This window comes from Pan paniscus, chromosome 22 (genome assembly GCF_029289425.2).
Source record: "Pan paniscus chromosome 22, NHGRI_mPanPan1-v2.0_pri, whole genome shotgun sequence".
Classification (NCBI taxonomy): domain Eukaryota; kingdom Metazoa; phylum Chordata; class Mammalia; order Primates; family Hominidae; genus Pan; species Pan paniscus.
In genome coordinates, this window is record NC_073271.2 from 14,367,883 (window position 1) to 14,380,765 (window position 12,883).

Below are 12,883 nucleotides of genomic sequence, written 5' to 3' on the forward strand. Positions count from 1 at the left end.
TTGTGAATGGTGTAAAACAAAACTCTAAATTCATCACTCCCACCCGTATAAATAGCCAGGTATTCCTAGAACTCTTTACAGAGTAATCCATCTTTTCCTCACTATAGTCAGCATTGCAGTATTTGTCATACATCATATTCTACGTAGAGTCTGTTTGGGGGCTCTTTACTCTTCAGTTAGCCTGTTTGCCTGCACTGCACTACTACAATTGCTATAACAATTTTAATTACTGTTATAATGGCTAAAATTTAAAAATATTTAAAAATTTTAAATATCTATTTTAAAATTGTAGCCATTATAACAGCTGTATAATTATAATGTAACAATTAAAATTATAGCGGTTATAGGACAAATCTGATATCCCATTTTTCTTCCTTAAAATTGCCTTAGCTATCTTGGATTTTCCTCTTCTTTAGTATGTATAATCTTTTAAACTCTGGGAAAAAAACCTGTCAAGACTGGGATTAATCGAATTAAAATTATAATCTGGGTGAGAATTAATCTTTATGGAGTCTTCCTAACATGAAGATGGTATGTCTATTCATTTATTTAGGTTTTCTTTAATGTTTTCATTTTACATAAGTTTCATAATTTTCTACATAAAAGTTCACACAGATCTTTTATTACACTTGTTTTTAGATACCATTTTTTATCTGTTTTGTTTGTATATATATTTTTAAAAGTAAATCTTCACTTATGGCTCCTATCTAGAAATAAAATTGATTTTTATATATTGATCTAATATCTAAAAAATTAAATTAAGCCTTTTATTAAAAGATTTTTTTTTTGAAGTAGATCTCGCTCTGTCACCCAGGTTGGAGTGCAGTGGCATGGTCCTGGCTAACTGCAGCCTCTACTTCCCAAGGTCAACTGATCCTCCCACCTCACCCTCCTGAATAGCTGGGACTACATAGCATGCCACCAAGCCTGGCTAATTTAAATTTTTTTTTTTTGTAGAGACACTATCTATCTTGTTATGTTGCTTAGGCTGGTTTCAAGCTCCTGGGCTCAAGCAATTCTCCTGCCTTGGTCTCTCAAAGTATTGGGATTACAGGTGTAAGCCATGGCGTCAGGCCTAGAGTCCTTTCTATCACTCTTAGCTGCAACATTAACTGCAGAATTTCTGCCTAGTGAGCTTATATCAATAAATTTAGCCTGATTCAACATTTTCTTCTTTCCACCATTATCCCACATTCATAATAAGCGTTCCCACACATGTTCCCCAGATTTCTGCTTGTATAAATTAGAAAGCTCAAGCAGTGCTTTTAAAGTGTATTGCATCTCCTCTTGGCTCACACTTTGTATATCACCTTTAGGAATCTCCTGGGACTTCAGTCTAGTTAGAGGTCTAGAAGCAAAAAGTGGGGGTGGGTCCTGAGGAGAATCAGCATTGTCTTGCATGGCAACTGCCTCAGGGAAGGCCATTACCATTTCTTCAGTCAACAGAAGCTAGCTCCTCAGATGGAGTTGAGAAGGTCACTATCACTGTGGATGGGAAGGCCACTTTTGCTGTGATGAGGGAGGCTAATTCCACTAAGGATGAGAAGGCTGCTTCCAGTGACACTGGGAAGACCTCTTTCACTAGCAAAGAAGAATCATTAGAATGTAGGGACTTAATGTCTCCAGCTTCATCAGAGTCTTTCCACGCAGCCCCATCCCAATTCATAGAATCCCACTTTTTTCCCAAACAATGGCCTCACTTTAACAGTAGACGTTCTGCAAGACTGCAAGTTCAACTTGTATTATAATTCAGCCAGTTGAAGGATGAGGTCCTATGTTTGATTTTCAGCAATTTCAGCCCTGTGACTACAGGAGATAAGGAACTCCTTCTGAGCACACATAGAAGCTCTTAGGCCATTTATTCAGCACTTGGGTTGGGAACTGGAATCCCTGAGGTCATCCTTTAAAAAACAAGGCAAACAAAACAAAACACACTTCTAGACATTAGGAGCAAAGAACCAACATCCTTATATTCCTTAGTTTTCAAAAAATGTTGGACGTTATGATATACAGTCATTTAGCTCTTTGATTCTCATAAATGGTTGATTAGGACTATCCACTGCAGATATTTTGCATATCATAGCCATTTACTATTAGTGCTCTCTTTACTACTAGAAATAGAATTTAAAAACCTGATCAGATTAGTAATCCAATTCCATAAACCCCAGAACAAATTCACAACAATTATTCATAAAATTATGTTCCTCTAGAACTACTCTTAGTACAAAAGTCTATGCTAGTCGGGGTTCTCCAGAGAAATAGAACCAATAGAACTCAAAATATATGAAGATATTTATTGTGGAAATTGGCTCAAGCAATTATGGAGACCAAGAAAGTCTCACAGTTTTCTGTTTGAGAGCTGGAGAACCAGGAAAGCAGGTGGTGTAAGTCCTGGTCTCACTCTGAAGACCTCAGAACTGAGGATAAAAAAGTGGAGAGGTTTAAGTCACTGTCCCCGTCCCAAGGCCCAAGAACCAGGGCCATGAATGTCTAAGGGGAAAGAAGGATGGATATCCAGGCTCAAACAAAAAGTGTAAGTTTATCCTTTCTCTGCCTTTTCATTCTATTCAGGCTTTCAGAAGATTGGATCATGTGTACCCACATTGGTGAGAGTCATCTCTACTCAGTCTACTTACTCAAATGTTACTCTCTTCCAGAAATACTCTCACTGACATACCCAGAAATAATGTTTCACCAGCTAGCTGGACATCCCTTAGCCCAGTCAAGATAACACATAAAATTAACCATCACAGGGTGAAGAAGTTTATTTTTAAGTTATAACATATAGCTGGTAGTTGAATGCATGTGAATAGATGAGACTGCCTTTGGGTAGAGGGTATCCAGAGAAGACCATGAAGTTAAGGCAAAAACTCTGCTAACACCAACATTTAAGGAAGAAACGCCTGTTAAGGGCAATGAGAAATTATTAAACTGAGTGGTTATTAAGTTAATCAAAATAAAACAAAATAGATTTACTAAGGGCTTCCCATGGACCAGGCACTGTGCTGTGGCTTATAATTCTTCCATGAACAAGGCAGACTTAGTCCTTTTCTTCCTGGAGCTTAGAGTATAGAGATGCATATATTTAAGAGAACTTTAATTGAGAATGGAACAAATGAAAATAATCGGTTTTTTGGAGCTCAAAAGGTAGTGAATAGAGCTAGTTTGGAAAAGCCTTCTCTACAGAAGTAATACTTAAGCTAATACCTAATAAGAAGATAATTTGGTGTGGGGAGGTGGTTAAGAATCAAGACAAAAGTATAAGGGTATGCAACAGTACCACATGACTAAACACTCTGAATTTGGTGAGAACTTGGTGCATTTGAATTGTGATATCAACATGGTAGAGTACAAAAAAGAGGAGAGAGAAGTATGTGACAAACCTAGAGAGATGGGGGTGGGGCTAGTTCACATGAGACCAAATAGTCCATGTTTATTCCATATTCCAAGGGAAATAGAGGCCATATGCAATGACCATTAAATTTTCTTTTTGTCTGGCTAGCTTCCCACTGCTTCATTTTTAAACATTTCCTCTTCTACCCCATGAGATCTTGGTTGAATTTCCAGTTACCTGGATCAGTTTGCACCCCAGGATAGCTAATAAGAGGACTCCATCCCTTTGGAGACCAAAGATTAGGTTAGTGGAAATATATAATTTAAGCAGGGCTAATCATAGTCTAATTTATGTGGATCCTTGGATGAAAAATTTTATTTTCCTCTCCTTAGATTTGCCAGCAGACATCTTGATACAACATAAAGAAAGCTTGTTTGAGACAAAAGCCAAGTGGAGGCAAAGTAGCCAAGAGATGGGGAGACAGTAGTACAGATCCCAATGATCTCATTTGATTCTTGAATTCATCCAGAGTACCTCTTGGACTTTTCAGTTTCTAAATGCCATTGAATTTATTTTTGATTAATCTAATTTAAATTGGGTCTCTGCCATGTAAAGTTAAAACAACATAGATATCAAAGGATACAATGTAAATATATAGAAATAAATTTTATATCTTAAAAAGATCATTTATAATAAAACCAAAAATAAAATACATAGAATAAATCTAATGAGAGATAGGCAGGAACTCAACAAAAAACTATACATTTAAACCAAGAGAAATTAAAGACCTAAATAAATGGAGGACTCCAACAAGTTCAAGGGTTAGAAAAATTATTATTCTAAATATTTCTGTTTTAAAAATTGATCTATAAAAGCCATGCAATCCCAATCAAAATTTCAATCTATGTATGTATGTGTATATTTATACAAAATATATAAAATATATATATACACACACACATGCACACACACATATACGCACATATATGTGTGTGTGTAGAGCTGATTCTACAATTTATAGATTTTTTTTTTAAGCCAAGCATAGCCAAGACAATCTTGAAGAAAAAAGAAGAAGTCATGTTATATAGCTACAGCAATTAAGGTAGTGTGGTATTGGCACAAGGATATACACATAAACTAATGGAACAAAATAGGGAGTTTAGAAATAGCCTCAGACATATAAGGTCACATGAAATTACAAAAGTGTCATGCTGTTATGCAGTGGGAAAAAATATTGTCCTTAAATAATGATTCTGGGTAAATTGGGTAAACATATGAAAAAAATGGAGGTTGACTACCAATGTACATGATACAGTACAATCAGTTTTAGGTGGATTGTATCTAAATGGAAATGGTAAAATAATAAAACTTTGAGAAAATAACACAGAATACTTCATGGCATTCTGGTAGGCAAGTTTTTTTTTCTTTTTTGAGAATATAAAAAGTATTAACCATAAAGGAAAAAATTGATAATTTAGACTACTTTAAAATTAAGAATTTCAATCATCAAAAGACCTCATTAAGAAGTGGAAAAGACAAGTCAAAAGATGGAAGGAAGGAGATAATTGAAATATATATGTTATATATATATAGGTTTGATAAAGGACTATTAGAAATCAAAAAGAAGGCAGAAACCTAATAGAAAAATGACAAATGACTTTAACAAACACTTCACAAAAAGTACATCCAAATAGCAAATAAGCACATGAAAAGGTATCTTATTCATCAGGGCAATGCAAATCAAAACACAGTAAGATACCACTACACAATCATGAGAACAGCTATCATTAAAAAAACTGACATTATGGCCAGCGCGGTGGCTCACTTCTGTAATCCCAGCGCTTTGGGATACCAAGGCAGGTGGATCATGAGGTCAGGAGTTTGAGACCAGCCTGGCCAAAATACAAAAATTAGCTGAGCATGGTGGTGGGCACCTGTAGTCCCAACCACTCGGGAGGGTGAGGCAGAAGAATTGCTTGAACCTGAGAGGTGGAGGTTGCAGTGAGCCAAGATCGTGCCAAGGTACTCTAGCCTGGGTGACAGAGCGAGACTCTGTCTCAAAAAACAAAGCAAAACAAAACAAAAACTGACAATATTAAGTGTTAATGCAAACAGGGAGTAATTGGAATTCTCAAATGTTAATGAGAGTTCAAATTGGTAAAACCACTTCAAAAAATTGTGTGGCAATATCTACTCTATAGCTAAACACATAATCCTATGATTTAGTAGTACTATTCCTAGGTGTATTACTAACAGAAATACAAACATATGCATACCAAAAGGCATGTATAAGAATGTTCTTAGCATCTTTGTTTACAATAGCCTTAAACTGGAAACAATTAAAATGTCCACCAGCAGTAGAATGAGTAAATACATTTTATACAGGGGAAATCCACAGAGCAATAAAAATGAATAAGCTATTGCCGTGTGCAACACTGAGGGATGAGTCTCGCATATGTAATTTGAGAGAAAAAACCCAGATCCAAAAAGCACAGTGTGTGATACCACTTACATGAAGTTAAAAAACTAGTAAAGTTAATGAATAATGATGGAAGTCGGCATAGTAAGTTCTTTTGGGGTGCGGCTGGGAGACTGTTCGCATTCTACTTCCTGACCTGTGGCAGTGACAAGGGTAGATTTCACATGGTGAACATTCATGAAGCTGTACATTCATAATCTGTGTGCTTTTCTGTTTGTACGTGATACATCGGTAAAAAGGTTACTTAAAGAGAAATAGAGTTTCAAGAGGGAATGCATGTATTGGACTGGGTACTTAATTATATTTGAATTTGTTTCCGAATAAAATTTCAAGATAATTAAAACTGAGATTTTTTCTTTTCCGCATTTTTTTCTTAATGTTGCATGGTCTTTACCCTTTCAGTCAGTGGCATCTGGTATTTAAGAGGAAAAACAGATTCAGCCAAGCAAAGAAGACAGTTTATTATTTGGAAATCATGGAAGTAATAAAGATCTTAAAAGCCTAAGTTTTGGCCGGGTGCAGTGGCTCATGCCTGTAATCCCAGCAATTTGGGAGGCCGAGGCGGGTGGATCACCTGAGGTCAGAAGTTCGAGACTAGCCTGGCCAACATTGTGAAACCCCATCTCTACTAAAAATACAAAAATCAGCCAGGTGTGGTGGCACGTGCCTGTAATCTCAGCTACTTGGGAGGATAAGGCAGGAGAATCGCTTGAACCTGGGAGGCGGAGGTTGCAGTGAGTCAAGATCATGCCACTGCACTCCAGCCTCCTGGGCGACAGAGCAAGACTCCATCTCAAAAAAAAAAAAAAAAAAAAAAAAAAAAAAAGAAAGCCTAAATTTTGAATGAAGAGCCTAATTTTTGAGCCAGAAAAAGTTTTTATAAATCTCCCCAAAGCAAGATTTTTAGCATCAGTTTTCAAAGCTTGCAGAAAGAATACATCAAATTTATCCATAAACAACACAGCAGGGTGAGAATAGATTCAAAGCCAGTTTTTCTGACACACGGAGATTTTTTTTGTCTTTTTAATTTTTAAAATATTCTTGGCATGTGAGTGGAGCTTCAGAATTAGGAAAAGGAAGCGAGATAGTTAGCAGCTGGTGTGAGTTTCTAAAGCTGGTAGGGCACCATTTTGTCTCTTAAGATTTAGGTCTCGGTAGGGTTGGGGTTGGAGGAATTATAGGAATGTCTGACCCACTGGGTAAATCTGAGAGCAGAGTGGCCTATATCTTGCTCTGTTGGGAGTAGCCTGGGGAGACTACAATTATTGTAGAGAAGCCTTATGCCCGCTGTGGTCCTGGAGTGACAGAAGAGCAGTGGTTCAGTGCGATGTTGGGCTGACCGGGTTTATGGGCAGACTGAAAGTTCAGCACACACATGCAGTGTGGTGTGGAAAAAACAACAACATGGAATACAAAAATTAACCGGGCATGGTGGCCTGCACTTGTAGTCCCAGCTACTCAGGAGGCTGAGGTGGTAGGGTTGCTTGAGCCTGGGAGGTTGAGGTTGCAGTGGGCTATGGTCATGCCACTGCAGTCCATTCTGGATGAAACTGTGTCTCAAAAAACAAAAAAAAACAAAAAAAAAAAGGGAAAAGCAACATGGGCTCTGAACTCTGAATGTCCTAAGAGGGGGAAGAAAGGTGTGTGCAACTGCTAAGAGATGCCAGTCACATCCAAAGGGCTATGGAGGAAATGAACTGATACATGTAAAGGCCTTAGAATAAAAGCCAGTTGTTGTTGATGTAGTTTTTCACTTCTGAGTACATATGGGGCTTTAGAACTAAGTTGTTAATAATAAAGAGCTGAAAACAAGTGCACTCATTAAGAATATGATGCCACTCACAGCTGCATACTTCACCCTCTCTCTGCCTCAGCAGGGCAAGGATTTTGAGAGACTAAAGGTCCATTTACAAAAATAAGACCAGAGCTTTGGGACCCTTAACCTTTGTAAGGCAAGGACTGTGCTTTATTTGGTTTTGTACACCCTCTGCCCCAGTGACTGGGCATGGAAAGCTATTTGTGTTTGTTGAGATGAATAAATAGATGCAGTTTCCATTGGGAAAATTACACAAGCAATAATGTTACCCCTCCAACAATTTCTGCAAAATAGTTACACTACAAGGTATCACATACAAGGGGCCCTTCAGATCAGCAGATAATTGTGCCTTTGGAAAATGAAAATCAAAATCAACACTCCTGGTATAGCTTCCCCATCTCTATAGATTCTAGTACTTACTCTCTGCCTGCTGGTTTCTCAGGCATGAGAAAAGGCTTTTTGACTCCAAGTCATAACACTAAAATACTCATAGTTCTGGCTACTATTGGATAATAAAGTTGGCAGTGCTATTCAGGAATCATATCTGAGTGTGGTTTCTATGATGGGACCAATCAACTGTATATTTACTACACGTTTTGGAGCCCTCTGTAAAACAAGTGCTTGTCCTACAATTTCTCCTTATTACAGAATGTATTCTGAATAGGTAATTTGGGGTTTCCCCTTCAAATTCACTCCTCCTTACCCAAACACATTCGCTGAGTATGTGTTTGTGTTTGGGTATGTGTGTGTGTATGTGTGTTTATCTACTCTCTGAGTCATGTCTCATCCTAACTTTGCCTTATTAGCAAATCTGTTGTTTTCAGCAGAATGGGTTAACAGACTCGTAGCCCTCTGCAGATCCGCAAAGGAGACAGTCTCTCTTAGATGTTACCTCCTAAGTTCTCTGGCCTGTCCCTGGTGTGTGCTCACTGACTGTTCTGAGGTTATTCCTCAGCCTATCTGCAATGGAATTCCTTCAACACAAGCAGTGATGAGAGCTGGCAGCCTTAACCTGTGCACAGTATCTTTGCCATACATTTTGATAAGAAGCATGTCTCCTTGGAGATCTTGATAAGGTAAATATTATCTTGAACTCATGGCCTGAGTATAGCTGCCTTATTATTAGGGATTGCAGGCATGAGCCACTGTGCCCAGCTATGAGGTAAATATTATCAAGAACACTTCTTCACTTAGAAATATTAAAAATTATTAGGTGTCTGCATGTTCTCTTAAGTGGGAGTTGAACAATGAGAACACATGGACACCGGGAGAAGAGCATCACACACGGGGGGCCTGTTAGGGGGTCAGGAGCTAGGGGAGGGATAGCATTAGGAGAAATACCTAATGTAGATGATGGGTTGATGGGTGCAACAAACCACCATGGCATGTGTAGACCTGTATAACAAACCTGCATATTCTGCACATGTATCCCAGAACTTAAAGTATAATAAAAAAAAAATTATTAGGTGTCAACAATATACCAGGCCCCATGTAAGGTACTGGTGGTGTGTTACATACAGATACAGAAGCCAGTCATTTCTGTTTGTCTTTTTTTTTTTTTTCAGAGATGGAGTCTCGCTTTGTTGCCCAGGCTGGAGTGCAGTGGCACAATCTGGGCTCACTGCCAGCTCTACCTACCTGATTCATGCCATTCTCCTGCCTCAGCCTCCTGAGTAACTGGGACTACAGGTGCCTGCCACTATGCCTGGCTAATTTTTTTGTATTTTTAGTAGAGACAGGGTTTCATCATGTTAGCCAGGATGGTCTCGATCTCCTGACCTCGTGATCTGCCCGCCTTGGCCTCCCATAGCACTGGGATTACAGGCGTGAGCCACCGCGCCTGGCCTCTGTTTGTCTTTTATAATCTTTCCATCTTCTCACCTATCCTCCCTCACCTTTCTGAATGGGATTGCAATGATTTATAACAAGCACACACAACAAACAAATGGAGACTGAGAAACTCAGTCATGACCAAAGGAGGCATTAATAAGAGTACGGAGTCAAGAAAAAACTTTTGGCCCAGCGTGGTGGCTCACACCTGTAATTCCAGCACTTTGGGAGGCCAAGGTGGGTGGATCACTTGAGCTCAGGAGTTCAAGACCAGCCTGGGCACTATGGAGAAACCCTGTCACTACAAAAATACAAAAATTAGCCAGATGTGGTGGTGCACACCTGTAGTCCCAGCTACTCGGGAGGATAAGGTGGGGTGATTGCTTGAGTCCAACAGGTGAGGCTTCGGTGAGTCAAGATCGCTCCACTGCACTCCGGCTTGAGTGACAGAGGGAGACCTTTCTCAAAAAAAAAAAAAAAAAAGCAAATAGCAAGAAAGAAAGAAAAAATCTTTCAGACCGTAAAGGCCTATGTGGTTATTATACTTGTGCTGACATTAGGCTTTGGGTTTCCTGGCAATCAAAGCAAGCAGAAAGACCTATTGCTTTTTTTCAGAAAGGAAAGAGGATTTCAGTTCCTCAGGGAAGGCAAAACTGTTTGTTTTTAGCACTAAGTTCTGAAAAGCATTTTCAATGTGGTGCTTTATATAAGGGGCACTGAACAAGATAATAGACAACATGCTTGACTTCTTCCAAATAGCAAGCACATGAATGGAATCTATATGACGACTTCTTGTGTTGTCTTTAGATAATAGTGATATAACCTTAAAATGCATCTCAATGGATGCGATTATGTGGGGACTTGGCTCTGACGAAACGAAGCTGCCTAGACAAGATGAATTTTATCCATAGATAAAATTCCAAGAACCAGTCCAAGAAAAAGAGTTGAACAAATCCAGTTTTTCCTTGGGAAACGTTCATCTTCACTATCAGCAGTTTCTTAGCCATTTGAGTGCCCCTTTCTGGCTCCAATACAGTTGTCGGTCTTTTGTTTAATTTTGGCATCTTGCTCTCAGCTAGCTGTTATTATAATTCTCATAGCAGTCATAAATGCCATTGGAGCCATAAGAGTTAAGAGTTTTGGACTTGCTGAGTTTTGAAAAGTTTAAAATTCCTTTAAAAAATAATCATTGAACTCTTCAGAGTTTTTTATATGCTAATATATATTGTGACTCTGTAAGAGAGAAAAATAATGTTCAGTATTTCTTCATCATATTTGATCATGGAACCCCTTAGTCATGTATCAGATACCTGTTGGGAAATGCTGTTGAAAGTTATTCTTTGTTAATGACTTTTAATGTAGACATTACAAGATCCCTTGCAGGGATATTGGCACTTTAGTATAGGATTAATGATGGTCAACAAATGTTTGAAATTGAAAGCTATGAATTTTTAGTAAAGCATCCTTGGTGCCCTGGCAAGTAGATGAAATATATTTGGGCAGGTGGAACTTTCTAGAATCCTCATGTCATACCACGTATTTATAAGACCAGCCCTCACAATCTTGGTCATGGCCTAAAAGTCTTTCTTCATCTATAAAATCAAGATTGTATTCTTCAGCTTAATCTTTGAATATCAACTGAATAAAATAATCAAAATACTGTTGAGACATTTGAAATGTAATCATTTTAAACTACCACTTAAAAAGAATAGAGCATAATAATAATCTTTGGGCAAAATTTATAAAGAATATGCTAGAGAATGGCTTTCTTTTTTTTTTTTTTGAGATGGAGTCTCGCTCTGTCGCCCAGGCTGGAGTGCAGTGGCGTGATCTCGGCTCACTGCAACCTCCGCCTCCTGGGTGCAAAAGCGATTCTCCTGCCTCAGCCTTCCGAATAGCTGGAATTACAGGCACATGGACGCCACCACGCCCGGCTAAGTTTTTTGTATTTTTAGTAGAGACAGGGTTTCACTGTGTTAGCCAGGATGGTCTCAATCTCCTGACCTTGTGATCTGCCTGCCTCGGCCTCCCAAAGTGCTGGGATTACAGGCGTAAGCCACCGTGCCTGGCCGATAATGGCTTTCAAAAATGCACATTACTCTCACTATGACACAAAACAATGTGAATAAACATTTTAATAGCAAAGGCATTTTAAAACAAAACAGTTAATTAGGGGCATCACGCATGGTATAATTCTTTAAAGGTAGACATTGCTTAAGACCTTGAGACTGGATAGAGTGAAAAGATATCTCATCTTTTACATCTTAGAAATAAATATTTGTAACCATCTGGAGTCTATTTTCTGGATTAAAGAGAAGAGCAATAATCACACAAATTTATCTTTGAAATGTCACTTCTAACATTTGCTAGTTGAACAATACTATAGCTTCCCCCCTCCATTACATGGTCAAATATATTCTCCCTAAAAATATAATTTTAACATCTTGAAACAAAAGCAGTTTCTATTCTCTAAGCTAAAACATTAGTCACCAGAGAATGGAATTCTGTCTGAAGATTAGGTTTCTCTATCATGCTCCAGTGAGACTAAACTGAACATTCTTAACTCTTCTGCTCTTCTGTGCATTTGCCTGATTATTATGTTTACCTGCAGGGAATTCTTCCCAACACATGATGAACTCTTATTCATCCTCTAAAACCCAACATGCTTTCCTTTTCCAAGAACGCTTATCTTCCTCCCATTTTATCCATCTCTCCTGTATGCTACCCGCTGCATATACCTATTTCTATTTTTTCATTTATCATATGGAAAAAATTCCATAAGAACATTAAACTATGTTCTTAGAGTATGAGTTCAAGGGAGGCATGAACTACCTCTAATTTGTTTCGGTCTTTTGGGGTTAAAGTATACACTACAATACAGATCTGCACAAAATATGCTGCCTCTTTTATTTGCTATAGTTGATTGCATCTAGCTCTGCATACCCCAGTTCTGCTGCCGGTGGAAGCATGAACGTGGTAGAAAACACTTACCTTGTCTGTGAGAGGTAACAGCCTTTTCTGGTTTAACAAACATTTTCTTCTGATTGGTTTAACATTTGTGATTAATTAGCCTTTAGATGGGTGGTAGAATAAAATATTATTTCAAAGTTCAAACTTCCTATCAAGATTGTCTCCTCACTTCTCACAAGCTCTCTCTTCTCCTCCTTCCCCCAAGATGGCATGTTTGTTCCAAGAGAAGATTGGATTGTTTAATTCAGTGTGCAGGAGTCTTCTGGTATGGGGCTGCCTTCTCGGCACTGAGGAATGATTAACCTGTTCAGTGCCTGGTTCCCTTGGGTTGGTGTTGACTAAGGCATAGATAATCTCACCAATCTATCTGGGCTTCTTGCTGGGACCACCTCTTGATGTGATAGTCCTTTCAGTTTGGGTTTTCTAGGGTCCTGTGTTTTATGGTCTCATTCTC

At 38.5% G+C, this 12,883-nt stretch overlaps 1 long non-coding RNA gene across 1 annotated transcript in view; it reads right to left on the reverse strand.

Moving 5' to 3' along the window:
* Positions 1-12,597, reverse strand: part of LOC130541126 (uncharacterized) — a 50,037-nt gene extending 37,440 nt beyond the window's left edge. The window contains exon 1 of the long non-coding RNA XR_008955170.2: positions 12,451-12,597. This is a non-coding gene — a long non-coding RNA (uncharacterized LOC130541126). The remainder of the gene's footprint in view (positions 1-12,450) is intronic.
* Between the last annotated feature and the right edge of the window lie 286 nt (positions 12,598-12,883).